Source organism: Scyliorhinus torazame, chromosome 12 (genome assembly GCF_047496885.1).
Source record: "Scyliorhinus torazame isolate Kashiwa2021f chromosome 12, sScyTor2.1, whole genome shotgun sequence".
Taxonomy (NCBI): Eukaryota; Metazoa; Chordata; class Chondrichthyes; order Carcharhiniformes; family Scyliorhinidae; genus Scyliorhinus; species Scyliorhinus torazame.
Window position 1 is genome coordinate 184,468,337 of NC_092718.1, and position 14,168 is coordinate 184,482,504.

The following is a 14,168-nucleotide window of genomic DNA, read 5'->3' on the forward strand; positions in this document are numbered from 1 at the left end:
ACCCTTCCCGACATGTTACACTCTTCCCCCCCCCCCCCCCCCCCCCCAACCGACTCGGCCCCACAACCACTGGAAACACAGCTGGGGATGAAATGGAGACCTCCTATACCCTCAATGACAGAGGGACTTGCAGACGTCTGAGGTGAGGGATGTAATAACCCTCATGCGACCTAATTGATCTCCCGTGGGTTCGTGAAGTACAAGCTCCCCGCTGAAGGGCGGAGACCTAGCAGCTGGGGCTCGTGAAGCCGGCATTTAAAAGCCGCCTAGATTGGAACCGGCAGATCGGATAGTCCCGGCTGGAACTGATGGACTGCATGCCGCATTGCGGTATTATTTTTCTTTGACTCAATAAACCTTTATGGTTAAACCTTCTCTGGACTTCTGTGGACATTATATGCACTGTATTCGCACTCGAGACACCAAACTCAGATTGGTTGGTCGCTTTACAAAACATCTTCATTCAGGCCACAACTATGAACCAAGCTTCTGGTCACCTGACATTTCATGTCTTTGCCTACTCCCATTTTGATCTCTGCCCTTGGCTCCCTACACCTCCAGTGTAGGTGCAGAGGGGTGAAAATTGATAGTTACAGATTGGCTATCTATTACTGCAGGGGATTTCAATGGAAATTAATGTGAGACGGGGTGTTCACTGGAAATTAATATGGGATTGAGTGTTTACTGGAAATTAATATGGGATTGAGTGTTTACTGGAAATTAGTATGGGAGTGAGTGTTTACTGGAAATTAGTATGGGATTGAGTGTTTACTGGAAATTAGTATGGGATTGAGTGTTTACTGGAAATTAATATGGGATTGAGTGTTTAATGAAAATTAATTTGGGGTGGGGTGTTTGATGGAAATTAATGTGGGACATAGTGTTTAATGGAAATTAATATGGGATTGAGTGTTTAATGAAAATTAATTTGGGGTGGGGTGTTTATTGGAAATGAATGTGGAGCGGTGGTGTTTAATGGAAATATAAATGGGCCGGTGGTGTTTAATGGAAATGTATATGGGGCGGGGGTGTTTAATGGTAATGTATATGGGGCGGGGGTGTTTAATGGATAACCAGTCTGAAACTGCTGGGTTTCCACTCATGTCCAACCTTTCAATCGCCGTGTCTAAATAAATATTTATACTAAGATTTCATTAAAGGTCTTCTACTTATTCACCTCTGAAGTCACACAACAAATCAGTAATTGCTTAAAATAGAACCACCATCTATTATCCAGGCAGAAAGGGCAATTTATGCTACATCTAGACTCTCCTCAAAGCAATAACATCCAAAGACTTGGGCTGAATTGAGCAGTTTAATTTAATTTTGTAAAAGATTGCTTGCTTTGTGAACAAAAGGGGGACAATTTTAAAACATGTGTTAATGTACTAACATGGCTGACAAATGATTTTGTTTACAACATTTCAGCGTGTTATCGGATATCCGAACATTAAATATATTCAATCTTCTGGTTAGGTTGTGGGCTGAAAGACAAAGAATGGGAGAGTTGGGCTGACTACCTCAAGCTCAGTAATATTTATTACGAGTGAATGGGGGGAGGGGGGGTTACACCCAGTTTATGGGTACGGATCCTATTTTCAATTTCAATACCGTAGCACTGTTATTTGTTCTTTTCTGAATCTGAAACCTAGATGAAAACTCTGCTTCCATGTAATCTATCAGATTACTCTCGGCAACTAAGTGCATTCTTTCAGAGTAGCATAAAACAGCCAAGTCTCCTAAATCAGGACAGCTGGATGCTCGACTTCAATCCAAAGAGGTTACAATTCCGCACCTCAAGGCTGTCCACCCGTCGTAAGGATTAATTTGCTGAAATATTAAATTTCTTGTTCCTGCTCGTGCACCTGGGCTATTGGATCACCTGGACTCAGTAGCATCAGAAAATGAGGGGAAGCAAACCTTCAGAAGGGACCCTACCCTAAATCTGTACCATTAAAAACAGCCAATTCAATAGGTTCCCTTTTTGATTAGCCAATAGTACAGCATTTTTACATTCAGGTGTAGGAATGAAAAACCGGCTCCCTCACAGCTCTCAACATTAGGTTGCATGTTGTGCAGGAATAAAATCTTTCAATTTGGAGTGGAATGGGGAAGGAACGTTGACAATGCCTGTACGCTTAGAACACAAGAACAGGAGTAGGCCATTCGGCCCATCGAGCCTGTTCCATCAATCAATGAGATTGTGTCTGTTCATCTATCTCAATGCCACTTTCCCGCTCTATCGCCATATCCCTTGATGCCATTAGTCTCCAGAAGTCTATCGATTGGACATGCTGAACGATTGAGCTTCCACAGCCCTCTAGGGTACAGTAAGATTCACCACCCTCAGAGTGAAGAAATTCCTCCTCATCTCAGTCCTAAATAACCTTGCGATTATGCCACCTGGTTCTAGACTCACCAGTCAGGGAAAATATCTTATCTAAAGCCACCCTGTAGTGCTCTGTAAGAACTTTATACGTTTCAATGAAGTCATCCTCCATTTCCTGAAATTCTAGGGACCGCAGACTCCTCAATCTCTCCTCATACACAAACTCGGCATTGCAAGCGATTAATCTGATGAACCTTCATTGCACTCTCTCTATGGTAAATATATCCTTCCTTAGGCAAGGAGACCACAAATGTGCTCAATACTCCAGGTGAAGTCTCACCAAGGTTCTATATAACTGCAAATAGGACATCTTTACTCCTGTACTCAAATCCCTTCACGATGAAGGCCAGCATACCATTTGCCTTCCTAATTGCTTGCTGCACCTGCATCATGAGAAGGACATCCAGGTCTCTTTGGACACCCACACTTCCCAACCTCTTAACACTTCACAAATATTCTGGCCTTTCTGGTTTTTCTGCCTAAGTGAATTACTACAAAATTATTCACACTATTTATGATCTGCCATGTTCTAGCCCATTCACTTAGCCTCTCTAAATCTTCTTACAGCGTCTCGGAGCCTCAACGGAACATACATTCCTAACTAGTTTGGTGAAATCAGCAGATTTGGAAACATGACAACTGGTCCCCAAATCATTTATATAGATTGTGAACAGTTGTGGACATGGCACTGATCCTTGCGATATCCCACTAGTAACAAACTGCCATCACGAGAATGATCCATTTATTCTTACTCTCTGCTTTCTGTCTTCTGTGTGGGACCTTATCAAAAGTCTTCTGAAAATCCTAATACACCACCTTGACGGGTTCTCCTTTATCTATGCTACACATAATATCCAGGTTTGTAATTCTTCATTCCTCTTCTTCCTCCCTTCCGAAATAGTTGGGTTACATTTGGTACTTCCCAGTCCTTTTATCAAATTCATTTTTGGGATGTGGGCATCACTGGTTGGGCCAGCATCAATTGCCCATCCCTAGATGCCCTTGATCTGAGTGGCTAGCTAATCCATTTGAGAGGGTTTTTAAGAGTCAACCACATTGTGGACCTGGAGTCACATAAAGGATGATGAGGCAAGGTTGGCAGGTTTCTTTCCCAAAAGACATTAGTGAACCATATGGGTTTTTATGACAATTGACAATGGTTTCATTGTCATCATTAGACTTTCAATTCCAGATTTTTTTATTGAATTCAAATTTCACCAGCTGCTATGGTTGGGTTCCAACCTTGGTCATAGAATCCCTAAAATGTAGAAGGAGGCCATTTGGCCCACCAGGTCTTCACCCACCCTCTGAAAGAGCATCCTACCCCTGTCTACTCCTCCATCCACCCCGCCCTACCCCCATAACGTAGACATCCCTGGGCACTAAGAGTCAATTTAGCATGGCAAATCCACCTAAATCTGCAAAACATTGGGCTGTGGGAGGAAACCGGAGCACCCGGAGGAAACCCACGCAGACACGGGGAGAACATGCAAACTCCACACAGACAGTCACCCAAGGTCGAAATCGAACCTGACCCCTGGTGCTGTGAGGCAGCAGTGCTAACCACTGTGCCATCATGCTGCCCTAAGAGCACTACCCTGGATTACTAGTCCAGTGACAATACTACTACACCATTGCTTCCCGCAGGAACCTTTCCAGAATCTATAGAATTTTGACAGATAACCGCCAATGCATTCACTACCTTTGTAGCTACATCTTTCAACACTTTGGGGTGAAGCTCCTCTGCTCCAAGGGATTTATCAATCGTCAATCCAGTTAAAGTTTCAAGTACCAGCACTTTACCAATTTGTGCCTTAGAGGAATGTATACCTGTTGCAGACTGTGAAGGGTTTCTTTAAATATTAGCCTGTCTACCATCAAATCTTTTAGTGACTTTTCACATTTCACCATAGCTAACTTGCCCTTCCTAATGTTTCAATTTCCTTTAATCAGATTTAAGATCCAAGTGCCAGAATGAACAATACTGCATTCAAACGTAATGCAAAATTCTATCATGTTACGATCATTATTTCCCAAAGGCTCCTTTAGAGTTGTTCATTTGCCCTTTCACTTGACACACACTAAATCCCAAATAATCCCTAGTTGTCTCCTCAATGAACTGCTCCAAAAGTCTATCTTGTACACACTGCAGGAATTCATCCACCACAGCATTAGTGTTGATTTGGTTAACTCAGTCTATGTGTAAATTGAAGTCACCAATTATTACTGTATTACCCCCATTGCATGCATATCTAATTTCCTGATTTATACCATGCCCAACATTGGTCGCCTATAAATGATTTCCATTAATTTTTGCTGTCCCTTGCTGTTTCTAAGCTCCATCCAAATGGATTCTATATCTTGATTTGTCAATCTAAGGTCCTCTCTTACCAACATATTGATCTCGTCCCTCATTAACAGTGCTACCTCACCTCCTTTTTGCCTATCCTTCCTAAATGCTGAACATCCTCATAAATAACGCCCGTTTGATTCAGGCCTCCTGCCTGATAGCTCAAAAAGTACCATGGTTGGCAACGGCTGACGCTCTTGCTCTACCAAACAATTCCCCAAAGCCAGAGATTGTTGGATGGTGAGTGAAACGCAAGAGAAGACAAACAGAAAAACAAATGTTTTGAAGGTAGACTAACTATTGGCATATATTAATTGAATTTCATTTGTACTTTCACAGTTGGTAATAAGGGTAAAATAATTTCTTATTTTACAATGCAATGAAATAACATAAGAAAAAATAAAAGGCCATGTATATATTATTGAATTAGTACACTTTATTTCAGTCAACATGTTGGCAGTGGAAGCGTTTGGATGTACAACAGATGCTGGCCCCAATTACTTTCCTACTGAGTGTTTAGAACACACTGATAATTGGTAGATTTTTGCAATATGATTGCAGGAAATAATTTGCAATGTAAAGCCATGTAATTTATGTAGCACCATATTTTGTTTCCTGGATACGGCAAGTCTTTCTATTTGTTCATTGGTAATTTCATCACATATTTCAAAAAACCAGCTGCTTTTAAGGGACTGACCCCAATTTAACGAAACAGTGTGCTATGCTTCACAGTTAGGCACGCTTCTCATAGAGCTGAAATTGAGTGAGGCTGAGATTCCCTTTCTCTTGATATTAATATTTATTTATTGCATTTTATCCTGCATCTTGCTGAAGGAGCAATGTTTTAATTATTTGTTCAAAGATATAATTTATGAAGTTGGATATCCATTTTAGTCTGTCTGTTTGGGCGTCTCATACTAATAGACGAGTCAGATGTGTATATGTTAGTCTGCCAAAAATACTTGCAACTAGCCAACAAATTGGTTGGAGCATCTGTGGTGATACAGATCCTTGTGGCCTTATATTAGTTCTAAGGTCTGAAATAAATGATATTGGAGTTAGTTCAATTCATAAAACAATCAAATGATTATGTAGCATCCTCAATGTAATGAAATACTCTAAGGCGGTTCGTCAGCATATTTTAAAGCAGAATTTGACAATGGGTCATGGAAGGAAGTTTTTAAGTCAAATGACCAAAAGCTTAGGCAACGAGTGAGGTTTTTGTATCTTAAGGAGGAGAAGGAGGTAAAGAAGCTGAGAGTTTTAGGGATTGAATTCAAGAACTTGGAGCCTTGGTAGCTGAAGACTCGGTGCCAATGGTGGAATGATCAAAATTAGGAATGTTCAAGAGGCCAAAGGAACATAGGAAATAAGATCTGGAGTATGCCATTCAGCCCATCCACCATTCAAATAGATCATGGCTGATCATTTACCTCTACACCAGTTTTCCCCACTATCCACAGATCCCTTTATATCTGGAGTATCCAGAAATCTATTGATTTCTGTCTTGAACATGCTCAATGATTGAGTTTCCACAGACGTCTTGGGTAAAGAATTTCAAAGATTCGCCAACCTCGGAGTGAATAAATGCCTTCTCATCTCAGTTCTAAATGGCCTGCTCCTTATCCTGAGACTGTACTCCCCGGTTCTGAATCTCCCAACCAGGGGAAGCAGTATATCCACATCTACCCTGTCACCCACCTTAAGAACTTGGTAAGTTTCAATAAGATCATCTCTCATTCTTTGGAACTCTAGAGACTAGAGGCCCAGTTTGCTCAATCTTTCCTCATAAGAAACCTGCTATCCCAGGGATTAGACTGGTGAATCTTCGTTACGCTCACTACGTGGCAAGTATATCCTTCCTTCGAGAATTCCTCAGAAGATTAGATATAAGGAGGGGTGAAGCCATGATGCAATTTCAAAACAAGAATAAGAATTTTAAAATCAAGGCGTTGCTTCCCTAACAGCTAATGTAGATATCAGTGAGCATAGGGATGATGGAAGAATGGAATTTTGTTAGGACACGGGCAGTAGAGTTTTGGATGACATTGGGTAAAGTGCAGGCCAGCCAAAGGTGTGTTGGAATAGTTAAGTCTACAGGTAACAAAGGCATGGATTACAGTTTCAGCAGCATATGGGCGAAATCACATGATACCACCGGGTTAGAAATATGAGGCCTTAACGATGAGGTGAATATGTCGGGTCAATTGTGGGGTCATTGTGGAGTCATTGTGGAGTCAATTATGACATCGTGGTTGCAAACAACCTGACTCAGCCTCAGAGAGTTGACATGGAGACAGCAGCTTGAGCAGAGTTTACACTGGGGGAAAAAAAACAAAGGTTAATCTTCCCACTGTTTAACTGAAGAAAATTTCTGCTCATCCTGCTAAGCAGGCTGACAAGTTAGAGATGGTGGCGGGGGGTGGGGGTGGGAACATGGAGGGAGTAGATCGTGATCTAGAACCAAGAAAAAACAGAATACAAATGGAAATTGACATGTTGTTTTCAAATGCTGACGCCAAGGGGCAGCTTGTAGATGACAATCTTCTTAGGAAGCAACCCAGTATAAATCTTCGATAACACTGGATGTTAATGGTGCAATAACAGGGAGAGTTGCCATTTCAGATGAGTTTTTTTGGCTATGTTTAAGTAATTAAGAACAGCACTAGACTACACGAGTGCAATCCTACCGAGCTGGATGACGGTGGAGAGGCATTGGAGGAGGTTGGGGTGATCGCCCATATCGAATGCTGCAGACAGGTTAGGAAAAACAAGAAAGGGGAGTTTACTTTTGTCACAGACACATAGTAGGTCACTTGTAACTTTGATAAGAGCCTTTTAGGTACTGTGGCAGCAGCAGAAATTGATTGGAAGCATTCAAACATGAATGGAAAAGGGTGGATGGGGGTCAACGTGCAAGGACCTCAGAGGAAGGTGAGGTTGGAATAGTTTGCAAGGATGGAGTCTCGAGAGGTTTGTTTTAAGAATGGTAGTGACAGAAGATTTGAAGAAGAGGGGGACAAAACCAAAGCAAAAGAACCGTTATTAGTTAAAACAGGAATTTACAACAGCATTTCTTAGCAATTAATAAGGTTTTGCATGCTGCTCTGGTCGCTGTGGCTTGATTGCAGTAGAATATATTAATCTAAACCTGACTTTTCTCCACTCAACAACAACAGAAACTTGTATTTATGTAATAGTTTTAACATCGCAAATGTCACAAAGAGATTCACAGCAACATTTGCAGCCAAAATCTGACACGGAGTCAAAAAAAGTGATTTTAGAACAGGTGGAGGTGGGTTTTAATAGGCATCATAAAAAGAGAAAAATAGATTTGGTAGTGGGAGGGAGGTGAAAGAGGATAATTCCAGAGCTTGGGGCTTAGACAGCAGACGGCATGGTCACCAATGGTGGAGGGGTGGATAAAGGAAAAGATACCAGAATTGGAGAAACGCAGAGTTTTCGGAGGATTGTAGGTTTGCAGAAGACTGTGTAGATGGGCAGAGGTGAAGCCATGGAGGCATTTGAGCACAAGGAAGAAAATGTTAAATTTGAAGGAATTGTTGGATCAGGAGTCAATGTGAGTAAGTGAGGGCAGAGGTGATGGGTGACCAGGATTTGGTACATTTATATGCCTCTATTGTTTGAACATAGGACATAGAACATACAGTGCAGAAGGAGGACATTCAGCCCATCGAGTCTACACCGACCCACTTAAGCCCTCACTTCCACCCTATCCCCGTAACCCATTTGGTTTATGTCCAGGCTTTATACAGGTTTCATTGCGTTGTAATGACAGAAAGTTAACATGGACATTATTATTGTTTCAAAACATTATTTGTTTCAAACACAAACATGGGGCGCGATTCTCTGAAATGGAGACAGAGTGTTTGCGCCGTCGTGAACGCCGTCGAGGTTCACGACTGCGCGAAACGGCCCCTTTCCCGACCGATTCAGGGCCCGAAAATGGGCTAGGAGCGGCGCCGCGTCATTTACGCGCGCCAGGCCTTGGCGCCGCGTAAAGGCGGCGCCGCATACATGACGCGGCCGGCGCCGCATAACTGACGTCACCCGCGCATGTGCATGCGTTGTTGCCGTCCTCCCCGAGTCCGCCCCGCAAGAAGATGTCCGACGGATCTTGCGGGGCCACGGAAGAAAGGAGGTCCTCCTCCAGAGAGGACGGCCTGACGATCGGTGGGCGCCGATCGCGGGCCAGACCCCATTTGAGGCTCCTCCCGTTGCAGATCCCCCTCGCTCCCCCCCGCAGGCCGCCCACCCCGCGTTCCCGCACTGTTCCCGCCGGCAGCGACCAGGTGTTACCCTAAAACCCGCCGTTTTGGGCAGGCCGCTCGGCCCATCTGGCACTGAGAATCATGGGGGTACCGGTGAATCAACATTTTGGCTGTCTCGGGTGATTCACTGGATCGCGCCGCGCAAAACACGATTGTGCCGATCTGGCCGCTTCCGTGAATCGTGGGAGGGCGTCGGACCGGCGTCGCAGGAAAATGTGGCGACCCAGGCGATTCTCCAAACCGGCACGGGAGCGGAGAATCACGCCCATGGCCTCTCATATTTGGGGTTTCCATGGCACCCGCCGCATGTTTCACGGCAGCCCGCCATTGGCCGCTGACGGGGTCTTCTGATCCTGTCACTGTCAAAGGGGTTTTCCATTCTGCGTGCCTCCGGGAAACCCACGCCAGGCATTGCCGGTCCCGCCGGCAAGAACAGCCGAAAGATTCCGGCCATTTTCGGTTTCCTGAGGTATAATTCAACTGTCAAATTGATACAGAGTCTGGACTAATTTTATCCCATGAACAAATACCAAATATGAGATTAAATTGAAATACTACAGACATTTTTTCAATTATTAATCGAGATGAATTCCTTCAATATCAAAAAGATACGCAACAGCAAAGTTAACAATGGCTCTGAGAAAAAGACATGTTAATAATTAATAACTTTAAAGTAAATTTTTTGCACGAGATGGACATTTTTAATTTGGACTTCAGTGTATAAAATTATATTAAAGAGATGAGAGCAAGATATCTGTAATACCAGTGCAGCTATTATAAGCATTCATGGACTCAATCAAATAACAGAGCGAGTAATAATAAGCAAAGTGGCATAAGCTTACTTTGTGTCACACCTGCTAATACTACAGGGGGTTAAATACTGAACCAGTACTGCTGAAAAACAAGTTGGAGACGGGTGACCTCGGAAAGAAAGTGCAGGCTGTCAGGGTGCCGAGGTGGGCTGGGTACTAGGTCTGCCTACATTCCCCGGCACTGTGCTTCAATAAATAAACACTAATAATTAAAAAAACACATTCCTCCAGCCCTCAGCCTTCACCACTCACACACTCCATATTCTCCACCCATGCGGCCCACCACTAATGGTCCCCCTAGTCCCCTATGCCAACTTGGTGACAACTCCTGCCATTCTATGACCCCCAGAACCCACCACCCTTTGCCATTACTCCCTCCATGCAAACTCACCTGGCAGCCCTGGACAGTTTTTGATACAGTGTCCTGGATATCTCGGACAGGTTTGGCACTTCCTGGATAACTTTGACACATCCTGGACAGCTTTGACAGCTGGACAATTTCTTAACATTTCCTTGTTAGCTGGATAGCGTCTTCCTAGCTGGACAATTCCTTGACAGCTCGACAGTTCCAATGGGTTTGCGCGCAAAAAGTGCATAATCATGTTCACTTTTAACAATCCAGAAGGGTGCCTTACCTCTCTCAAAGATTGTTTTAGGTCTCTCAAAGGTGTCCTAGGACTCTGTCGAAAGGGGTACCTTATTCCTCATATGGTATCCATAGGAATCCATGAAGTTTAAACCTGTTTGAATCTGAATACTCTATTTCCACCCACCTTTTTTTCCCGAAATCCTACTTCTATGGAAGCAGCTGGTGTTTTAAATTGCCAGCTGCCTCCACGAATCTCGCATGTATGAACCCCGGGCCAACTATAGTTCCACCCCGGATAAAATGGGAAATGCCAGGTCAGGGGCGGAACTTAGAATGTTTGGCCCTTTCTGGCTTATTTATGATGACAGAGCCTCTCCGCCGTGGTAAAAATCCAGGCCGGATTTAATGATACACGTCGAATATGACTCGCCTTCGGAAGAAAAGTCACGTTGGACTCGAAACGCGGGGCGGAATCTTACCAAAAAAATGACTAGGTGTCAGTCTCGCTGGGAAAAACAGAATGGCATCATCGGAAATTCTCATGGAATCTTAGAAAATAAAGAGCGGGCATAGTTAATGGCGTCACTTTGGCGAGGTGGGGACTCTTGGGGCGCGATTCTCCACCCCCACGCCGAAGTGGCCGCGCCATCGTGAACGCCGTCGAGGTTCACGACGGCGCGGAACGGCCCCGGTCCCGACCGATTCAGGCCCTGACAATGGGCCAGTATCGGGGCCGCATCATCTACCCGCGCCAGGCCTCGTCACCCGCGTAAAAGCGGCGCCGAATAGATGACGCGGCCGGTGCCGCATAACGGACGTCATCCGCGCATGCGCCGGTTGGCCGACGCCAACCCGCGCATGCGTGGTTGCCGTCCTGTCCAAATCCGCCCCGCAAGAAGATGGGGGATGGATCTTGCGGGGCCGCGGAAGGAAGGAGGTCCTCCTTCAGAGAGGACGGCCCGACGATCGGTGGGCACCGATCGCGGGCCACGCCACATTCAAGGTACCCCCCCCCGTGCAGGATCCCCCCTCGCCCCCCCCCCACAGGCCGCCCCCCCAGCGTTCACGTACTGCCCACGACTGTAGTGGCCAGGTGTGGACGGCGCTGGGGGGAACCCGCCGTTTTGGCCTGGCCGCTCGGCCCATCCGGGCCTCAGAATCGCAGGGGGGCCGGAGAATCTCCATTTTGGGTATCACCGGCGATTCTCCGGCCTGTGAAACTCGACCGGGCCTGTTCCCGCCGCTTGGGAGAATCGCGGGAGCGCGTCAGACCGGCGGCCCTGGACATTTTGGCGGCCCAGGCGATTCTCCCAACCTGCGTGGGAGAGGAGAATCGCGCCCCTGGAGTCGGGAACCGGCTTCGAACAGATCAAACAGATTAGCACCTGGCAGTGGCAAACTGTGCCGGGTGACGTGCTAAGCCACTGCCAGGGCATGTCCCCCTACTCCTTCCCCCTTTCCCCACCCCAGGGGGCTATACTTACCTCAGTGCCCCAGAGGGATCCACTCGACTGCCTCCAAGGCGGGGGGTAATCACGGCAGAGGGAATCACGTTTTTTACTTCTCTCCAGATCTTTAGCCCATGCCAGGTTTCTCGCGGACGAAGATGCTCTCTCCACAGATGCTACAAGATCTGCATTTTTGCACCACTCTCGGTTTGTACATTGACATTTATTAATGATGGGTTGACTAATCACAACTGCCAGTGCAGTTGGAAATAAAATAAAATTTGCAAAATTGCACTGCACAGTGGTTTTAATTCCAGGCCAGAAAACTGCCTACAACACAAAAAAAAACAATTCACGGAATAACAGTATATTGCTAACACGTTCCAAACTCATGGGAAAAACTTTCATTACTCCATTGTGCCTTAGGCACTTGCGGATAGTGGGATTTCACTTTGAGCAAAGAACAGCAATGGTTGGTAATAAATGTGACATTCTATCTGTATCCTCCCATATCATTTCTCTTCATATTTTCTTTTCATGTGGCCGCTCACCTCCACCAGTCTCCCTGGTTCTCCACAGCAGCCACTAATAATACACCCTCAACGCTGAGAAGAGACACACTTGCAAGTTAACAATTTCAATTCCTTGCTCCCTGATGGAACACGGGTGACCAGAAAACAACTCTACTTAACAGGCTAATTATGAATTGACAAACTTTTTTGGTAGGTTTTGGAAGAGGAAATAAAAATCGTCCATTTAAAGAATAAACCACACATTTAGTAGAGGTCATTTCATTTCCAATTCTCTTCCTGCACCAGTGGTGCACCAAGGCAGACTTATCTTTGTTTTCGTAGCTGGTAATCTTGGAATCATAGAATTTACAGTGCAGAAGGAGGCCATTCGGCCCATCGAGTCTGCACTGACTGGCTCTTTGGAAAGAGCACCCTACCCAGGCCCACACCTCCACCCTACCCCCATGACCCAGTAACCCCACCCGACACTAAGGGCAATTTTGGACACCAAGGGCAATTTCGCATGGCCAATCCACCTAACCTGCACATCTTTGGACTGTGGAAGGAAACCGGAGCACCCGGAGGAAACCCACACACACACGGGGAGGACGTGCAGACTCCACACAGATAGTGACCCAAGCCGGGAATTGAACCTGGGACCCTGGAGACTTGAAGCAATTGTGCTCACCACTATGCTACCGTGCTGCCCACAAATAGCTGGAGCAGGTCACTAGTCTGTCACCAGAAGCTTATAGCTTGAGGGGTGCCGCTCCACATCATGTGTGATGACCAGGCGTCTCTCCCTCTCTTACTGGCAGCCATTGGCATGTTGGAAGTATTTACAGTTTGACACTCAACCTGTTTGGCCGTGTTATGAATGCACCTTCCTTGGGCAGCAAGGCCTGCGGTGTGATTCTAACCTGGAGCTTCTGGCTCAGAAGCAGGGACACTACCCACTGCGCCACAAGAGTAGAGGTCATTACTTTCTGGTTATTAACTATACCGCACAAGAATATTTCTTTTCCGCATAAAACAATAAAAGTAACAAGCACTCACTAGCAGAAGCCAGGTACAAGAATATTGGCCTAGAAATTAGATTCACAGCACACGTTTTTCAGGCAAGAAATAGAGGCGAAGAGTCCACTGCGGCACGCAGCGTGCATATGCTGAGTAGTGAGTAGGGGCTTGTTTGAAAGCTGGAGCTGTACAGCCTGATCCCGTTGAACAGTAAATTGGCCCATAACCTGTGTGCCAATCAGAGTCTTCAGGCCTATTTCAGGCCCCTACGTTAAACTGGATCAGGACAAAGTTTTCCACAACATTCAGCAGTTAAACCAATGATCCTTGAAGAGGCACCCGGAAGCCGTCGCCAAGTGAGCAGGCAACTTCATACACAGCTCAATGTGCTTAAATACTCCTCCCGGCTGCACCTTAAACTGCAGGCCATGGGCAGAATGCACTCACACTCCCCTCCAGATTGCCTCACCCTCCAAAGATTTAGACCTCAGCCAGCCAATTTGCATCCCCGCCCAACAATCAGCGAGTTGCCTCTCGTGCCCGCTACTTGCCAGTGACATACAAATGACAATGGAGGACCACATTTCCATGCTCCTGTCACCAGGCACTTTCAGTCCAAATTTGGGCACAATCCAATTTCTAGGCCTTTGTTGTAATTTATCCAAGAAACATGGGTATTGTTTTCATCAGCAACTAAAAGCTCTCTTCACTATGGGAGAGGAAGGGGCAATAACCCTTACCTTTTTGTGCCAAAGCTTT

At 45.6% G+C, this 14,168-nt stretch overlaps 1 protein-coding gene across 1 annotated transcript in view; it reads right to left on the reverse strand.

The window, feature by feature from the left end:
- Window positions 1–14,168, reverse strand: part of LOC140386790 (double C2-like domain-containing protein beta) — a 411,088-nt gene that overhangs the window by 313,651 nt on the left and 83,269 nt on the right. The gene's annotated exons all lie outside the window — the stretch shown is intronic.